The 19,810-nt window shown below is 39.9% G+C and overlaps 1 protein-coding gene across 4 annotated transcripts in view; it reads left to right on the top strand.

The window, feature by feature from the left end:
- Nucleotides 1-19,810, top strand: part of FIGN (fidgetin, microtubule severing factor) — a 186,604-nt gene that overhangs the window by 137,493 nt on the left and 29,301 nt on the right. Inside the window, exon 3 of one of the 4 annotated variants that reach the window (XM_056534009.1) lies at nt 12,574-12,713. The exons of the other annotated variants lie outside the window; for them this stretch is intronic. The gene's annotated coding sequence lies outside the window, so the exon portion shown is untranslated. The remainder of the gene's footprint in view (nt 1-12,573; nt 12,714-19,810) is intronic. 4 annotated transcript variants of the gene reach the window in all.

Here is a 19,810-nt window from a genome sequence, read left to right as displayed (position 1 = left end):
GCAAGATTTATTTCTCCGCTCAACTTCCTTAATATGAATGGGCTTTGCCAGTGGAGCTCCTCTAAATGGAAAACAACACTTGTATCAGCTCAGCCATTGCCTAAATTTGTAACATTAAAGGGGTACTTCACCCCTAGACATCTCATCCCCTATCCAAAGGATAGGGGATAATATGTCTGATCGCGGGGGTCCCGCCAGTGGGACCGCCGCTGGGAACCCCCACAATTTCTGCTGTGGCACTGCAGTCATCCAGTGATGTCATGGCCATGCCCCCTCATGACGGCTGCCATGCCCCCTCCCATAAACTAGCATTGAGGGGGCATGACTGTGATGTCACAAGCCTCCTGTGCCGCAGCCAGAATTTCAAACGAATGCCAGGTGCTGTAGGAAGATTGTGGGGGGTCCCAGCGGCGGGACCCCCATGATCAGACATCTTACCCCCAATCCATTGGGGATGTCTAGGGAAGGAGTTCTCCTTTAAAATCCACGACCAGTGGCTAATTTTTGATTCAACAACATGTGTAATTAGGTTGCAGATTGGTCACTGATACTTATATATTTATTTATTTTTATGTGTTTATTTATTTATTTGTTTGTTTATGTATTTATTTATTTTATCTTCCCCATTGACTTTTTAAGAGAAAAATGGACATCTGCTATTGTAGGTACATATCTAAATGGGTGGAGTCTTAGTTGTGAATTCTAGAATGGGTGGAGCCTTTGTTGTTCATATTCGAATTTATGAAGCCTCTATCGTGCATACTAGAATCGGTGGAGCTTCTGTTGTTTATACTAGAATGGGTGGATCTCTGTTGTGCATCCTAGAATTGGTGGAGACTCTGTTGTGCATACTTGAATTGGTGGAGCCTCTGTTGTGCATACAAAAATGAGTGAAGCCTCTAAGGTGAATATAAGAATGGGTGAAGCCTCTATGGTGTATACTAGAATGGATGAGGCCTCTATGCAGGTTTGTAGCTATAGAGGTAGCAGAGGTTACAGTTGCACCAGGGTCTTGGTGTCTAAAGGGGCCTCAAACTGCCCTATAAAAGACCAGTACTGTATTGTAATTGGTGTATGGGGCCCAGTTTCCTGTTTTGCATCAGGGCCCAGAAGCAACAAGTTACACCTCTGCCTCTATGGTATATTCTAGAATGGGTGCAGGCTCAATGAAGAACCCTAATGGGACCTGGACATTTTCTGGGAAAGATAAGTGTGTGTGTGAAGGATTTCAGGAGAACAGTATACAGAAGGTTAGAATAGATATGTTCTTTACAGAGAGTACTATAGTAAGTGAAAGCTCTATCTCGATTTCTTGTGTGACTATAGATTCCCTGGAGAATTTTAGCTGTAAAAGCTGGTGAGTTCTGGAATTTATTGAGTAAACTAGTAGTTGCCAAACATGTCTAGAAATAATGAGATGGTGCCATAATCTGACACCAGGAACCTTGTGCTTCCAGGGAACCTGCTATTCTTTAAATATAGTTTAAGGAAGGGACAATGAAGTATACAGTTCAGGATATAGGACTATGCAGCAATTCTTTATATGTTTGTGTGTTATACATTATTCTGATATGAATATGCTATCAAGCATAGGATTAAATGAACACAATTGTATCCTTATGATTGATTTATGAGCAGCCCGAATCTCAGGCAGGTGGATGCGAATATTTCACATTATCTTACCTCAGTATTTCCTGATCCAGATGAGTAATTTTATGTTAAAAGCTGTGATGCACTTTTAATATTTTGTCTACCTCAGGAAAAGTTCATTTGATTTACAGTCAGCTACCGCAAAATGGAATATTTATTGATAGTTTTTCAAAGTCATCTTTTTATAATAGAACCTTAAATTATAATGAGCAATGCATGATATTTATCTGGAAATGTCATATTATATTGTACACTTTTCTTCCTTTTAATGTTTTTTTTCCTTTTTTATTTTCTGTAGCAGTTTAGTCTGACCGATTCTAAAATACAACATTTAAATTTTTTTTTTATATTTTATAAAAATATAGATAACTGTATGCACAATAAAAAAAAAAATAAAAAAAAAAAAATATATATATATATATATATATATATATATATATATATAAATAAATGTGTATATATTACACTTTTATATTCAGGTTAAATGAAATTGTGTTTTCGCACTGTAGAAAGTGGTGGCATTTTGGTAGGATATACCACAAACTGGTCGTGGTGTTCCAGTTGCTGAAATCTAAACTAAATCTCAGATTGAAGAAGTAGTAGTGCTGGTTTAGAGCTGCTTCTTTACAAATGTTGCCTTCAGAGCAACGCTCCTCACATCTCACTATGCAGGGAGTTAAGGTACAACTATTCATCTGAATGGAGCTATGTCGCAGTTCCCAGCACAGTGGGTGGCCAAGAGCTCCGATGTGCAGATAAACTGATGAAGGGACCTCTGTTCCTATTATTTTCCTGATCAGTGGGGATCCCAGAGATTGGACCTACACCGATCATATGATGTTATGAATATTTTTGGTGATATGTCATTTTACTATAATTTGAAATACCCCTTTAAATGGTTTGTTCAATATTTAGGTGTAAAGGTGTAATCTTCCCCTATAAATAGTGCTATTATTGTTCACAGGTTCAGTCTTGTATTAGAACTCAGTCTTAATTAACTTAAAGGGGTACTCAGCCCCTTGACATCTTATCACCTATCCAAATGATAAGGGATAAGATGTCTGATCGCGGGGGTCCCACTGCTGGGGACCCCGTGATCTCCCTGCTGCTCCCAGCATTCTTTTAGAGCATCAGGTGCAGCGCCAGAGGCACGTGACATCACGGCCACGCCACGCTCATGACGCCACCCCCTCAATGCAAGTATATGTGAGAGGGCATGACGGGGGTATTGAGGGGGCATGGCTGTGACATCACAAGCGGGGCCTGACCGTGATGTCACGAGTCTCTGCATCGCCAGTTATCCAGCACAGAGCGAAGTTCACTCTGTGCTCCGGATGTCTGGTGTGCCGCAGCCAAGATCACGGGGGTCCCCAGCGGGGGGGGGGGGATAAGATGTTTAGAGTACCCCTTTAAGAGTATGAGCTGCAATACCACACACAGCCTGTGAACAAGAGTGGCAATGTTTCTAGGATGATGAAAAGCAGATCCTTTTCTCTAATCCCCATAATTATGAGAATATAAATGTAATTTGAATCAATTGATCACATCTTCCATAAGTAGGCACGAAGAGCGAAGTCTTCAAACAAATTTTACATGATGTCCAGGGATCTAAATAATCCAGAAGATATACTTTTTTTCTTACGATCTAAGGGTATTTATCAGTTATGGCTTTCTTCACTGCCATATCCAATGGTCGTTTTGTGGGCATAGTTTGGCCGTGGTTTCCTAGGCACACAGTGGGACTTAAGATACAAGCCGACCACCCACGCCTGGAGCACACTGTGCCGCATAGGCGGAAAAAAATAACAAATAAAGTCACACATGTCAATAAATGACTCCCGTTAGTTTATTAATTTCCTAATGTTAACATTAAAATAGGAAAAAATAGAATTATTCTCTCTTTATATTCCTATTGCTATATATATTGTTGCTCTGTCTCCCATGGCATAATTTTCCTTTGTTTTTTGGTGGCTGTTTTTATACCTTTATCTTTCTCGTGTTGCCATTCTCAATGGGGAGAAATATGTCAATAGTCTTAAACGAGAGAAAAAAAGTCTTCATTGTCTCCGCTGTCTCTTTAATGAGATAATGGCACTCGGTAATGGGAGACTGTGCTTTGTATGCTGCTAATAGAGGCCTCTTGCTTATGAAGGCTATTCTCTCTCCACGGGGAGCAGGCGGCCTCATGAGGCCAACTCCAGCAGGCAGCGAATAGCACTGATTTGGTTCCTTGTTCAGAGTTTTCACAAAGCCAATCACGGGAATACTGGCAGGGACACAGAGTATCATCTTTTCTGTTCTTGGAGCAATCTGTAGGCTTCTTACTTTATCTTTTGATCTCTTCCTATACTTACTAGAGCTGTAAAAAGTCCTATAAGGAAGAGCAAGTGCGGGTTTAGAAGGAGGAAAGACAGAAAGGGAAAAAAAATGGGATGTTTTTCTGTACAGCCCTAGAAATATTTGTTTATTACGTTCCTTTTTATGTCACTCAATAGCCATGCTCAAATCTGCATACTTTTATTGGTATATTATATATTATTTATGATGCATATTTTTTTCAGAGATGGCCCAACAATGGGTTCTGCTGGGTCTATTGGACCCAGATGGCACTTTAACGGTGGCAGCACTTCGCCACCTGTGATTCTTCTTTTATATGTGCCGCCACACTTTATATATTTATAGTTGCACCTTGCTGCCTGAGATATTTTATTTTGGGTACCGCCACATCTTATATATTTTTAATTTTAATACCGTGGTCCCTGGGCAGGGACTCCAACCACGTTTGAGGCTTGTGCCGCCTGCTACTGCTGAATTTTGAAAGCAGAATGTGGAGCACCTCCTACATCTTCTGATTGGAGCGAAGCCAATTATGCCATATGTCGGCACTCCACTCACAGGCCAGACGGCTAGTGATATTGCACAAGCATACTATTAATAGAAGTTTGCCTCTCTGGCAGCATATATATATATATATATATATATATATATATTCCACATTATTTAGTATCATAAGTGAAACTAAATGATTTTTTCTTTTAATAATATATATGCACATTTCAGTATCTCTTTTTTGGGAAACCTTCTGAAAAGGTGCTAATCCATTTAACTATTTGTTGTTGTTTGGTGGTGAGGTATCTGGAGTTGTCCTGTCCTAAAGGTAGACTTTTCATAACCCCCCCCCAAAAAAAAAAAAAAAAAAAATTAAACTAATGGGGCTCATGTAAGTCTAATCTCATAAGCTTGTTGCCCAACAATTAAAGTTAACCGGGCAAACCATTGCCCACTAAAGGCAATGAACAATGGACCTATAAAGGGACTGGGGCTTAGTTTCTTACATGATGATCAGTACGATATGTCTATTGGAATAATGGTCTGCTATGATTTTAACCGAGATTCTATAAGAAAAATAATCATTTCAAAATTATCAGTTTCAGTGCATCTGCTCTTCATTGTAGCATGCACTTTCATTTGCTATACTTGTGGTTTACAATGAACCTTACTCTGTTTTACTCTCTTGACCCCAATTCTTCTCAGCTACTCAGACCCTCAGCCCCTGACCTGATCCTTATACAAATCTACATCTGTAATTTTACTTCCATTACTGCCTGATACTTGAGGCTCACACAGTTCATACCTATGTTGGAAAAGCAAGACTTGACCTTTCCTACTTCTGGAACCCTTTCTCTGATCTACATTTAACCTATAGACCAGTGTCTCTATACTCAACTTGTTGGCCTTCTGTCTAAACACCATTTGCCTCTCAGAATTCTTCCCCTTTAATAATATAATTGACCTATGGCAGCTTCTAGGGAAAGTTCCCATGATCTTTCTGTTTCTTTTGATATGACTGGTTATAAAACAGGTTGTAAGTGAATAGAAAAAGAAAATTGTTGTATCTTTAACAGAAACACCTTTTTTTGTTCATAGGCTGTGCCTGGTACTGCAGCTCAGTCTTATTCGTGTTATTCAACTGCAATATCAGGCACATCATCTGGCTAAGAATCAACTTTTGGTTTCTAAGTCTCTTTACCTTAAAGGGGTATTCCAGGAAAAAAACTTTTTTTTTTTTATATATCAACTGGCTCCAGAAAGTTAAACAGATTTGTAAATTACTTCTATTAAAAAATCTTAATCCTTTCAGTACTTATGAGCTTCTGGAGTTAAGGTTGTTCTTTTCTGTCTAAATCCTCTCTGATGACACCTGTCTCGGGAAACGCCCAGTTTAGAAGCAAATCCCCATAGCAAACCTCTTCTAAACTGGGCGTTTCCCGAGACAGGTGTCATCAGAGAGGATTTAGACAGAAAAGAACAACCTTAACTTCAGAAGCTCATAAGTACTGAAAGGATTAAGGTTTTTTTTTTTATAGAAGTAATTTACAAATCTGTTTAACTTTCTGGAGCCAGTTGATATATATAATAAAGTTTTTTCCTGGAATACCCCTTTAAAAGAGTACATAGGCCCATGAACTCTTCAAATAAAATATACTAGTATACTGTAATATAGAGAACGATTCCAGTATACTAGTATACTATATGTCATCTTGTATCACGTTATGTACAACTATTTGAGTTGAGATAGAAATACCCCTTTAACTGTGGAATGACCCAGAGCACCTAATGGACATTCAACTGGACTAAAAGTCTGCATCTCCATCTGTGAAGTTCCAGCACAGTGCCCTGCCATTTCTTCAAAGTTGGGTGCTCAGCCCCAGGACCAGACCCTCCATTCAGAGAAACAATACGAATCCAAAGAGCAAGCACCACTCCACAAAGCAATGTAAATGTAATTTTTTTCACTCATCTGTGACAAGCAGCTACGTTTCGGCACCACAATATAAAGCCTTTCAGCTCTATTGTGGTGCCGAAACGTAGCTGCTTGTCACAGATGGGTGAAAAAACTACCCTTTTTGTTTTGATCTGTTTTGTGGGGTGCCGCTTCCTCTTTGGATTCGTATTCTTACAGACATTCAAGATAAGACTGGTTATACAATATTTAGAATATTTTTCTTCTTTAAACATTTTAAATAAATGATGCATATAACTGTAAATTTCACATCCATCTCTCTATACATTTCTTCATATATATGTATATACATGCTTGTGTACACATTTTTAATACTTGTATATCTCGTATAGAGCGAGTAGAATCTCACCTGCTTTGTCCTTGAATGAGGCAAATAAGCTTTTCAATGAAAACGATTTTGTGCAGCAGTAGTTTACTCTCTCTAATTCAAACATACCCTTCTCTTTTGAGTCAGTCTGTTTGTGCAAGTTACCTTTTTATGGCCTCTTCTTTTGCCGATTTCTAAGACTTGATTATGACACTACTAAATGTGAAAATCAATTCAGCACCAGTAACACTTTTCAAATTACATTCACACTGTGGATTGACTGTTAAGGGCTCATTACTGTTATTTTTCTAGAGAGTGGTTTATTAAACACAGTTACCTAATAAGCATCTTCGCTGGTGCAAATTGCTGAAAACAGTAATGAGTCTGATTAGACTTCATTTCAATTACAACGACTTGTCAAGCAAGAAAAAAAAAAAAAAAAAAACACCCTCCTAAATGTGACTGAATTTGGCCACCGTGTATTTCCGCACTGAAAGAGAGAAAGAGAATAGAGAATGTAAAGACTATCTTTGTGCTTTTCTCTCGGTTGTATAATGAGTGCAAAATTGAACTACTGTAGTCCAAGGCCAATTTATGCTTTGGGAAATTGCATGGAAATCTTAAAGGGGTACTCCGGTGGAATTATTATTATTTTTTTAAAATCAACTGATGAAGTTAAACAGATTTGTAAGTTACTTCTCTTAAAAAAATCTTTATCCTTCCAGTACTTATTAGTGGCTGTATACTACAGAGGAAATTATTTTCTTTTTGGATTTCTTTTCTGTCTCAACCACAGCGCTCTCTGCGGACACCTCTGCCCATGTCAGGAATTGTCCAGAGCAGGAGAAAATCCCCATAGCAAACATATGGTGGTCTGGACAGTTCCTAAAATGGACAGAGGTGTCAACAGAGAGCACTGTGGTCGTGAAAGAAAATAAATCCAAAAAGAAAATAATTTCCTCTGTAGTATACAGCCGCTAATAAGTACTGGAAGGATTAAGATTTTTTAATAGAAGTAATTTACAAATCTGTTTACTTTCTGACTCCAGTTGATAAAAATAAAAGTTTTCCACTTGAGTACCCCTTTAAAGACTGTGTACATTTATTTTTTCATGGTGTGGTAAAATTCCTCGGGTGGGTTTTAAGATGACATTACTGATGTGTCCACCTTTACCATTCATAAAGATCTGTGTTCAGTACATACTCGAAACACGCTGAAATAGACAAAACATATAGACAAAAACAACTCCAGTCGACGTGATATGAAATAGTATTTTTATTATTATTATTATTATTATTATTATTAATATATATATATATATATATATATATATATATTTTATAAACTGGTCATCTTGTAACACTCATCTTAGAATACGTAAAGCCAAAAGTTACACTTCTGTACATGTGTACACATATTTATAGCCATAAATCTATCTAGGAATAATCTATTAGGGTGCTGTCACATATGTCCGGTGATCCAGCTCAGTTTCCTTTTGGTGCTGTAAAAAAGAGTTGAAATTAAACTGATAATTGAACCAATCCAATTTATTTAATGAGACAGGTAAGATTAATATGGCTTCTCAATTGGGATGCCGAATCGCTGGATGGGGGAACGTGTCTTGCAGAGGTCCCCCATCAGGCCTGCAGATCTGACCGGGCACCATACACAACTGATGGCACTTTGCCATCAGTTGTGGCATTATTTGTGGCCATTGAGCCAGCTCAATACTGAGCTGGATCGCTGTTTGATGGTAGCCTTAGATTAGCTCTTGTTTTTTTGGACTTAGAGTCTGTGCACATGGTATAAATGCAGACATACTATTTGCCCTCTTTGGTGGCACACTGAGTCTTTTACCACAGACCCATCGTGACTCCATGTGCGTTTTGTATCGTGCCTCTTTGATAAGGATGTGTGTGCATTTATGACTTGAAGATGAAGAACAGAAGGAGTCTTAGACACCTTACACCACTCTTTGATGCGTGTGTGCATATGCTTTTAGTGGAGGATATTTTTGGAATATGGCACTTCTTGGAGAATGCCACTTGCTGTCTTTTCATAGATGCAGAGGGTACAATGGCTCACGTACACTACAATATGAGCTCATAGTTGGTATGGTCTGAAATGGGGTTACCCAGGAATAGACAGACAAAGCTAATTTCTTCCACAAACAGCACCACAACTGTCCTCAGATTCAGTGTGGTACTACAACCAGTGGCGTTGCTAGAGTTGGTGTCACCCGGTGCGGTAGAAAATGGTGTCACCCCCATACCTACCCCCTCCCCCCAGTAAGTTTTTAGCCTGTTGTGACAGACACCACTGTTGTAGCGCATTGTGAGAAATTCCAGTATAATAATCAGATATACCAGTTGCCACAGAATAGGAAAGTGTTAAAGAAGTTTTCACTATTGAAATATACAGCTCCCAGAATTACTTAAAGGGGTACTCCACTGGAAAACATTTTCTTTTATATCAACTGGTGCCAGAAAGTTAAACAGATTTTAAAATTACTTCTATTTAAAATCTTAATACTTACAGTACTTATAAGCTGGTGTATGCTCCACAGGAAGTTGTGTAGTTCTTTCCAGTCTGACCACAGTGCTATTTGCTGACACCTCTGTCCATGTCAGGAACTGTCCAGAGCAGGATAGGTTTGCTATGGGGATTTTCTCCTACTATGGACAGTTCTTGACATGGACAGAGGTGTCAGCACAGAGCACTGTGGTCAGACAGAAAAGAAATTAAAAAAGAAAATAACTTTCTGTGAATCGCTTATACAGCAGCTAATAAGTACTGGAAGGATTAAGATTTTTAAATAGAAGTAATTTACAAATCTGTTTAACTTTGTAGCACCAGCTGATTAAAATTTTTTTTTTTCCAGTAGAGTACCCCTTTATGCAGTGGTGAGGTTATGCTGGGAGTTGTAGTTTCACTGACCTAACTGTAGAACTGACAAGTGACTACAGCTCTGATAGGACATAGAGAGGAGAATGTACAATGATATCAGTGACTACAGGTGACGTCTTCTCTATAGTCTTCCCTTATCTAATTCAGATGGTACATACCGCCTGGTCCAGCTAAAACTTCTGTCTGTAGAATGTGACGCCCAGACGTCTCCTCACTATGTCAGCGCATTCTCATCCTCTATATGAAAACAATTATTATTATAAACCTGACAGACACTGTATCCTCTAAATATAATACTACTATACACTATACTCTTTGATTATAAACCTTCCATACAGTATACCCACTGAATATAATACTACCACACACTGTACATTCTGAATATAATACCAACACATACTGTACCCTCTGAATATACTACCACACACTGTACCCTCTGAATATAATACTACCACAAACTGCGCCCTCTGAATATAATACTACCACAAACTGCGCCCTCTGAATATAAATCTGCCACATACTGTACCCTCTAAATATAAATCTGCCACCTACTGTACCCTCTAAATATAAATCTGCCACCTACTGTACCCTCTAAATATAAATCTGCCACATACTGTACCCTCTAAATATAAATCTGCCACATACTGTACCCCTGAATATAAATCTGCCATACTGTACTCTCTGAATATAATATCGCCACATACTGTACCCTCTGAATATAATACTGCCACCCACTGCGCCCTTTGAATATAATACTTAGAGATGAGCAAAATACAGTAAATTCAAATTGTCACAAACTTCTCTGTACGGCAGTTGATGACTTTTCCTGCATAAATGAGTTCAGCTTTCCGGTGCTCCCGTGGGCTGGAAAAGGTGGATACAGTCCTAGGAGACTCTTTCCTAGGAATGTATCCACCTTTTCCAGCCCACCGGAGCATCTGAAGGCTGAACTAATTTACGCAGGATAAGTCATCAACTGCCGAGCCGAGAAGTTCGTGATGAATTGAATTTACTGTAAGTTCGCTCATCTCTAATAATACTACCACAAACTGCGCCCTCTGAATATAATACTACCACAAACTGCGCCCTCTGAATATAACGTTGCCATACAGTGCACCCTCTGAATATAATACCACAACCAAAGTAACACCCCTCAACATCCGTTAGCTGATGCTATTACAACACGAGGGGGGTATTGGTGGTGTTGCTAGTGGATGATGGGGGTGCTACTACTGGGGAGGTGTTGCTGGAGGATGATGAGGGTGCTACTGGCCATCCCCCCTGGCAGTATCACCCCCATCATACATCGGCAGGATCATCCTCCTGGCAGGAGCACCCCCATCATCCACCATCAGGATATGTTGATGGAGGTGCTGCTGGGGGGGGGGGGGGGTGTTGCTGGTAGATGATGAGGGTGCTACTGCCAGGGGGGGAGCATTAGGTAGGCAGCAGTGCCCCCACATTAGGTAGGTCGCAGTTTCCCCACATTAGGTAGCATCTATTCCCCACATTAGGCAGCATAGATTCCCTACATTTGGTACCAGTTCCCCCACATTAGGTAGGTACCAGTTACCCCACATTAGGTAGCAATTTCCCCACATTAGGTAGCACAGATTCCCCACATTAGGTAGCACAGATTCCCCACATAAGGTAGCATAGACTCCCCACATAAGGTAGCATAGACTCCGCACATTTGTAGTAGTTTCCCCACATTAGGCCACAGGTTCCCTTGCAGGTTCCCCACAATGGGTCAAAGTCTCCCCACAATAGATTGCTGGTTATACCACCCCCCCCCCCCCCACACACACACACACACACACAGTCAGAGAGACACACACTCAGACAGACACACACACAGAGTCACACAAACACACACAGTCACACACAAGCATAGATAGAGACAGACAGAGAGACAGACATACACACTCACCCATCCAGCGCAGCGCTCCTTCTCACCGGGCGCCGTGCGATTGACGTAACTCACGTCCTCCTGCGCGGCCATGCGGTGTGACGTCAGGCCGGCGCAGACGTGGAAGCGGAGGACGGGCACAGTGCTGGTGAAGGTGAGGGGGGGGGGGGGTGATGACGCTCGGGCGCACAGTGAAGGTGAAAGAGGGGGTTTGCTGACGGACGGGCGCACCGCACACACAGCGCAGGGGGGGGCTGACGGATGGGAGGCCGGCCGGGCACAGATGGGGGAGGGGGGGTGCTGCGGAGCATCTTGGTGTCACCCCATTAGGTTGGTGTCACCCGGTGCGGGCCGCACCCCCCGCACCCGGGTCGCAACGCCACTGACTACAACTTCACTCTATTCACTTCAATGGTGTTAATACCACATCCAACCTGAGGACAGGTGTGGTGCTGTTCTTTTTTAACATAATCAGCTCTGTTTTTCTAATCCTGGATTGTCACTTTAAATATTCACACAATGTACATATGATATGCCACCATTTGCATGTGATATTTTCCCTGAGAAATTTGCCAGTTGGGAAAATATAACAATTTGTGAAAAACTGAGTAAAGCCAAAGTGACAGCAGTAGTAATAATAGAAAGTATTCAGATGGCAAGATAGCCATAAGTTAGGACTTGCTGCATTCAGTCAGGTCAGGAATTTTTGGTCAAGGCAAAGAAGAGACAGAACATAAAGTCATAAATAAGTAGGATTGTGAACAGATGGTGAGAAACTGCTATTGTATCTATGATTTATTAGGCACCCAAGCACAACAGGTAGACAGTGATACCAATATGTCATGACAGTTTTTGTGTTGTTTGCATCTTTGAAGGAGTTATCCTGCTAATAACACTTATCCACAGTTCCAGTAGTCCAACCCCCCCCCCCCCCCACAGATCTCCAGAATGGGCCTTGTCTCATACCTCTGAGCGCTTTGGCCCTTCTTTCCTAGATGAATTGGTCTCAGGAGTGATAGCCTGCCCCGCCATTCATCGGATGAGGTGAGACACCACTGCGGCAGGTGACTGGCTAAGTGGCCCTTCACTGCTGAGATAAGGACATCTCGAGTCGGTGGGACCGGAGAGTTTAGAGGTAAGAGACAGGGTCCATGCTGGAGATCACGGGGGTCCCAGCAGTCAGACCACCCTTTTTCTGACCCTTATGCTGTGGATAGAGTATAAGTGTTATTAGCTGGTTATCCTCTTTAAGTTAATATAGGCACCTAAGCAAAGAAGAAGGATATAAGGTTACTGAATTACAGACCTCATGGACTATATGGTTTCGCAAAATCCTTCTTTTTCCTCTTTTTCTTTTTACAATCAATCAAGCCATAAAATAATTAACCATTGCTGTCACACTTTTCGCTTCTTGCAGACACATCCCTATGCTTTAGATTTGGTAAGTTAATATTTAATAGATATTACACTCAATTTAGGTGCAAAATGTAGGCAATTTACCAGCGTTAAATGTCTAACCCCCCATTAAATTATTCTCAGGCTTTGCTTCTCATAGTGGGAAAAAGAACCTCTTAATGTAAAATGCCTTATGGTGATTAAGCTGTCATTTTTCATCAATTGGTTACTTTACTAACATTTTAATGCTTTTGTGAGTTGCACGGACACCGCCGACGTGTCAGTGTTTTGTGCCACGTTCAGCATATGCCTTCAGATAAAAAACGTCTGACATTGAACTAGATAAAAGGATCCGCAAAGTAGTGTATGGTTATAAAATTAGTGTGACAAAAAAGACATGATAGAAGAATGCATACAAATATGGGCAGAGTGGAAGCAATTTGGATGATAGGCCTTCCATTCCAAATAGGTGGATGATAGGTGGATGATAGAAGAAGTAGTAAAAAGCATGTCCATTTTGTACGCTACTCATTAAAGTGTATTTATATCAGAATCAATGTGAAAAGTGCATACATCAGATAAAACAATATATAAAAAGCATTATATATATATATATATATATATATATATATATATATATATATATATATAAACAGAGGGGCAAATTAGTATTTAGTCAGCCATCAATTGTGCAAGTTCTCCCACTTAAAAAGATAAGAGAGGCCTGTAATTTTCATCATAGGTATACCTCAACTATGAGAGACATAATGAGAAAAAAAAATCCATAAAATCACATTGTCTGATTTTTAAAGAATTTATTTGCAAATTATGGAGGGAAATAAGTATTTGGTCAATAACAAAAGTTTATCTCAATACTTTGTTATATACCATTTGTTGGCAATGACAGAGGTCAAAGTTTTCTGTAAGTCTTCATAAGGTTTTCACACACCGTTGCTGGTATTTTGGTCCATTCCTCCATGCAGATCTCCTCTAGAGCAGTGATGTTTTGGGGCTGTCGCTGGGCAACATGGACTTTCAACTGCCTTCAAAGGTTTTCTATGGGGTTGAGATCTGGAGACTGGCTAGGCCACTCTAGGACCATGAAATGCCTCTTACAAAGCCACTCCTTCCTTGCCCAGGCAGTGCGTTTGGGATCATTGTCATGCTGAAAGACACAGCCGTGTTTCTTCTTCAATGCCCCTGCTGATGGAAGGAAGTTACAGGTCTGTGAGAGCCAGAAATCTTGCTTGTTCATAGTTGACCAAATACTTATTTTCCACCATGATTTGCAAATAAATTCTTTAAAAATCAGATGATGTGATTTTATGGATTTTTTTCTCATTATGTCTCTCATAGTTGAGGTATACCTATGATGAAAATTACAGACCTCTCTTATTTTTGAGAGTGGGAGAACTTGCACAATTGGTGGCTGACTAAACACTTTTTTGCCCCACTGTATATAAAGCAAAAACAACTGTATAATTCTAATGAAAAAAAATTAGTCAATGTTTTAATGGCTGTATGTAAATAATATTTATACATAGGCATTAGATACTTAATACATGAAGATTTCTACCTGAGTCTATATAACTCAGTACCTTTCCCTTCTAGAAAGGGAAAGGGAAGATGTGTAGGCTATCTCCCCTGCTGTTTCAGCCTTCCACCAGCCTATCTGTCAGGCTTTCAATCATCATGATGACTAGGACATGTTCAAGATTGTTAGCTGTGAAGGTGTAGCTCCAGCACTTGAAATAAGATCATGTATTTAGGATTGTGTCACCTGTTTTAAGAAGTACATATTTTATTGTGTCTTGAAGGAATGCTCCTCGATGTAGGTTTTGGAAGGTAAGACAGGCGTAGACTTTCAGAAAGCTTCCTCGGTTCCCTTTGTTGGTTGGACTGCATACTGCTGCTCTGGACAGTTCTTAAAATGGACATAGGTGTCAGCAGAGAGCACTGTGCTCGTGATATCAGCAGAGAGCTCTGTGTTCAAAAAAGAAAATAAATTCCTCTGTAGTATTCAGCAGATAATAAGTACTGGAAGGATTAATATTTTTTAATAGAAGTAATTTACAAATCTCTTTAACTTTCTGGCAACAGTTGATTTACAAAAAAAAAGTTTTCCACCTGAGTACCCCTTTAAGGAGTCAACAGTGTTTGAGTAACTTTGTGTCATACTAAAAAAAAAATTGTAGAAGGTGATTTGGATGCGTTAGGGAATAACAGAGTTTTTATTCATCCATCGTTCTTCTGGGGTCTGAACTATAATAGATGCGAGCTAGCATTTAACTTCTTTACTTAAGGGGGTATTCCAAGTTAAAACACTTATTGGATCAGATGTTTGAGACCACAGGGGGTCTGAACAATAGGCCATTTTCACCCCCCGCCATTTTCGAGAATGGGGACTTGAGTTGCGCCTGCGCACTGCCGCACCATTTATTGTCTATAAAGCTGCCAAAGATAAGACAAGCATTCTACTCGACTCTCTGGCAGTCTGTAGACAATGCATGGAGTGCATGTATGACTCCCTGCTTCATTTATTGTCTATGGAGCTTCCAAAGATAGACGTGCGTTGTACTCGGCAGTCTCTATAGACAATGAATGGAGCGCATGCAGGACACGAGATCATAGGTTAGTGTTTCCCAACCAGGGTACCTCGAGCTGTTGCAAAACTACAACTCCCAACATGCTAGGAGTTGTAGTTTTGCAACAGCTCGAGGCAACCTGGTTAGAGAATACTAGGAAAGGGAATACTAGTAGTCGGAAACCCAATAGCTTGACTCTTATAGTCTATCCTTGATTCAAGTTCCTATGGTTTCCCAAACTAGTCACAGTCCCTAGTTCATCTTAAATAAGAGGTACATAGCTACACATTACCCCATAGCACTCCCTTGAAGTCTTATGTCACCTGTCTTGTCACACTTGAATGGTATGTCACCAGTAAAGATGATGGTTGTGACACAATGCCTTGATTCCTGCAGTAACTACTATACACACTGTTACACCTTGGGCCTTATGCATTCTTCCCCTAGGCGTTGTTTTCTCACCACATCTTCAGTAGCTAGCAAGGGGCATAGCAAACCTTAAATATTTTCATCTTGTGTTGTATTTCCAATGTCTATCACCTTACAGAAATTGCAGAAGAACTGCCATGCCGGCATTTGTCATTGACAGTCATAGTTCTTTTTGCTTATCATAAAAGAAAGTCAGAAGTTTCAGGCAGTATTTATGGAGAAGCAGTATCTCAGATGTTAAGTGATACTTGGAAGTGGCGGTTAAGTTGAAGTGCCAGGTTTCAGACTTTTACACAGTGCAGAATATATCGAGTGAAGTCTGCCAAACAGACAATGCAGCAGAATTTTTTTTGCATGGCTAAAACTACCAGCTCGGAAAACGGTTTGCCTTCAACCATGACATATTAAGGTTAGAACTACTGCGCAATGGAAAATATCTAGGATTAAGTGGAATGTAATGTGCAACAATTATGGATGGAATGTAAAAGTTTCTGATAAATACATTTTTGGTGGCAAATTTGATCAACTTTGTCAATAATTGAAAAACCAAAAGTGGAAAAATTTAATAAAATATAAAAAACTCAATGATTTTGTCATCTTCTTCCTGTGATTGTCCTGCCAAAATCGGGACTGTTGGCAAATATGTCTGTATGATGTCTTGGGGCTCTACTAAACAGATCTTATAGCAAAACAGCTTGATGGCCTATGCTTAAAATGAGTGACCAATAGGGGTTGGACTCTATTAAGTAGATTTTTTATGTTTTTTAGGCAAAGTGGCAGATCCATTCATGTGGCTATTCCTAGTACTGTAGCTTAACCCCCCTGTTTTGCTAGTTGGCGGGGATGTCTTCCCCCAAATTTATGTATTATCCCCCAAATTTATGTATTCTGAGAAAAACCACTATTGAAAAATTGTACATTTCATAAACTATTTTACAATACTTTGTATTTTGTTGATGAAATGGGAAAACCTAATTTAAAAAATTTAAATGTTTGTTTCTATTGGCATAATAAATTAATAAATATTTATTTTAACATATATAACTAAAGAATAATAACTAAATAAATAAAATAAATAGCTTTTTTCATACTGCACAATCGATAAACTACTATCCAGAACTAACCAGCAATTTTTGACCATTTTGGTAGGAGCAAAAATGGTCAAACCATGGTCGACCACCATGGTCGACCACGTTTTCGCCTGCGGTCGGGAAACCGCTTACGGCCGAAAACGCAGCCGACCGGAGGCTGCTGTTCACTCCGGTCGGCTCATAGACATACATTAACTACGGTTCCCGAATATGGCTGAATGCGGGCGCCATGATTAAGCCCCGCCCACCCCTCCTCCCAGCCGTATATGGGAACCGTAGTTACAAACCATAGTGTGAACCCTGCCTTATGCTGTTTTCTTTTTATTTTTTTATAAAAAAAATTTATTTCAATTTAAAAATAAATTTCAATAGCATCTAACTATAAATATATATATATATCATACATAAAAAGACAAAAAGGTACCTGCACTCAGCGTGAGGAAACAGCAGACCGACTTCTATGGCATATCTCAGACAGATCCAACTTCAGGCTGACAGCAAAGGCGCTCAGAGTAGAGGCGACTGCCAGCAAAGTTTCGCGCAGGTCGACCTGCGTGAAACTTTGCCGGCAGTCGCCTCTACTCTAATCGCCCTGAAGTCAGCTCTGTCCGAGATGCCATAGAAGTCGGTCTGCTGTTTCCTCGCGGTGAGTGCGGGTACCTTTTTGTATTTTATGTATGCTATTGAGTGACTTCGGGTTTCTTGGTTCCCAGCTCCTCCGGACCCACGGGCATCAGGACTCCGCGTTGCCACAGTGACAGAATGCTAGCCTCCATAGTACATGCTGACACAATTGGTCTTTCTCCACAGCAGTGCCCTCTAGCTTGTGTTAGCTTCATTCACACCACGTTTTGTACATACGGGTGCCGGCGTGGGGAGGGGCAAACCGGGCGCTCCCGTACTCCAGCCGGATAAGCCCGTGACTCCATTTACTTTAATGAGCCGACCGGAGTCAAACGGTGACTCTGGTCGGCTCAGTTTTGACCCGTATGCGGTTTGGACCGGACCTAAAACCGTATTATACTAACTAAGTGACTAACTAAGGCTGCATTCACACCATGTTTTGTACATACGGGTGCCGGATCCGGCGGGGGGAGGGGCAAACCAGGCGCTCCCGTACTCCAGCCGGATCTGGCACCCGTATGTACAAAACGTGGTGTGAATGCAGCCTCAGTTAGTAATATATATATATATATATATATATATATATTACAATATCAGTGCAGTTTATTTTATACACTATTTTATGTGTTTATAAACCTGCAGTAAAAATATGATTTAATGCTGTAATATTCCTGTCTGTACATACTTAGGGACCTTTTTAATTTTCCATATAATTACCCTGTTCCTGAAGACTCTGTGTTTTTTTAACCAATACATTGCATGGAAGACAAAGCCTCATGATGGCTGTATTACATATAAGACTACATCTGTGTGGCGGCATTCATCAAGATCCGGGGGATTTTCTGGAGACAAGTTTTCTAATCCCTTAGCAATGGAGAAGTGGAGAATAAATCTGCCCTACTGTATCGGGAAGGTCTTCTTTTTAACCGTGTTCCAGATGCGGTGCTGGAAGGTAGTTTATCTTCATATAGAGTATTGTGTGAGAGAATACAAGATTCAGCCCACACAAATGAATTTTATATGTAGTTTCTTCCACAGCCATCAGATGGGGGACTAAATTATACAGAGGTCTTTGGAGTGAAGGACACAGAATTAATGCTCTGTCACCCTGTCCTATCAACAGATTTTTTATTTTTTATCGTAAGATACTTTTTATTGGTACATTAATCACGTAGTCTTTAACCATCCATAGCTTTCGCTATTCTTCTGCAAAATAACAAATTTTCTCAATTTATAGACAATAAAGCTAAAAAAAATACATTTTATATCCCCACATAGAAATAGAAGTGATCGCACCGAATCCTTGTCCTTTAAATTCTGTCTTGTACTCTTTCTTTCTCTCTTTTTTTTTTTACTTGTGAAGTAAAGTTAAACGCTTAGAAAAGTCATTTAGGAGCAGGGATGCCTTGTTCATTCAAGACTAAGGCCCGCAGTTATTAGACCTATAAATTTGTTTTTTGACCCCTGTTAGCTCAGTCTATTGGGTCAAAATTGAGTACAGCTTCTTTCAAATGTACTCAAATTGATCCTTTCCTTGATGGAATACTAAAACTGACGCTATATCTGTGAACGCTGGTGTTTCTATACGTGTGTGGCTTGTATTCAGCCTCTATAGGATAAGGAGCCTGCAGTTATTTGGTGATAATGCAGCATGTATTATGTGGTTGATGTGGTGCAGCCATGTAGTCATTATACTGGAACATTGTGTGCGCTCATAGATAATCATTAGTTAATAGCATAAAAATTCTCCCGTATGTATCCAAAAATGGCAATTCCCAGCACAAGATAACCATTGCTTTTGGCTTTTTGGCATATATTGACTATAGCAGGTTTTTTTTTCTTTTTTGTGGTTTTAGCCTGAAATCTCAGAACAGTGCTGCTAGCTGCAGTTCAAGAACGCCCTTTAGAAATTGTCTTATAGAAAATATGATGATTTTATTTTTATTATGTCTATGTTACTGTCCCTATATAAGTGGAACATATTCGTATTAAGTAAACTTTTTTGCATTAGTTATGCAAATTAGATATTTGATAGATAATATAGTTATTAGATGCTTAGGTACAGTAGTAGATATATAAATAAACAAATACCATACTAGATAGATAGA

This window comes from Hyla sarda, chromosome 8 (genome assembly GCF_029499605.1).
Source record: "Hyla sarda isolate aHylSar1 chromosome 8, aHylSar1.hap1, whole genome shotgun sequence".
NCBI classification, from domain to species: domain Eukaryota; kingdom Metazoa; phylum Chordata; class Amphibia; order Anura; family Hylidae; genus Hyla; species Hyla sarda.
The sequence above is the reverse complement of the archived record's forward strand: the minus strand, read 5'-3'. Positions and strand labels throughout refer to the sequence as shown.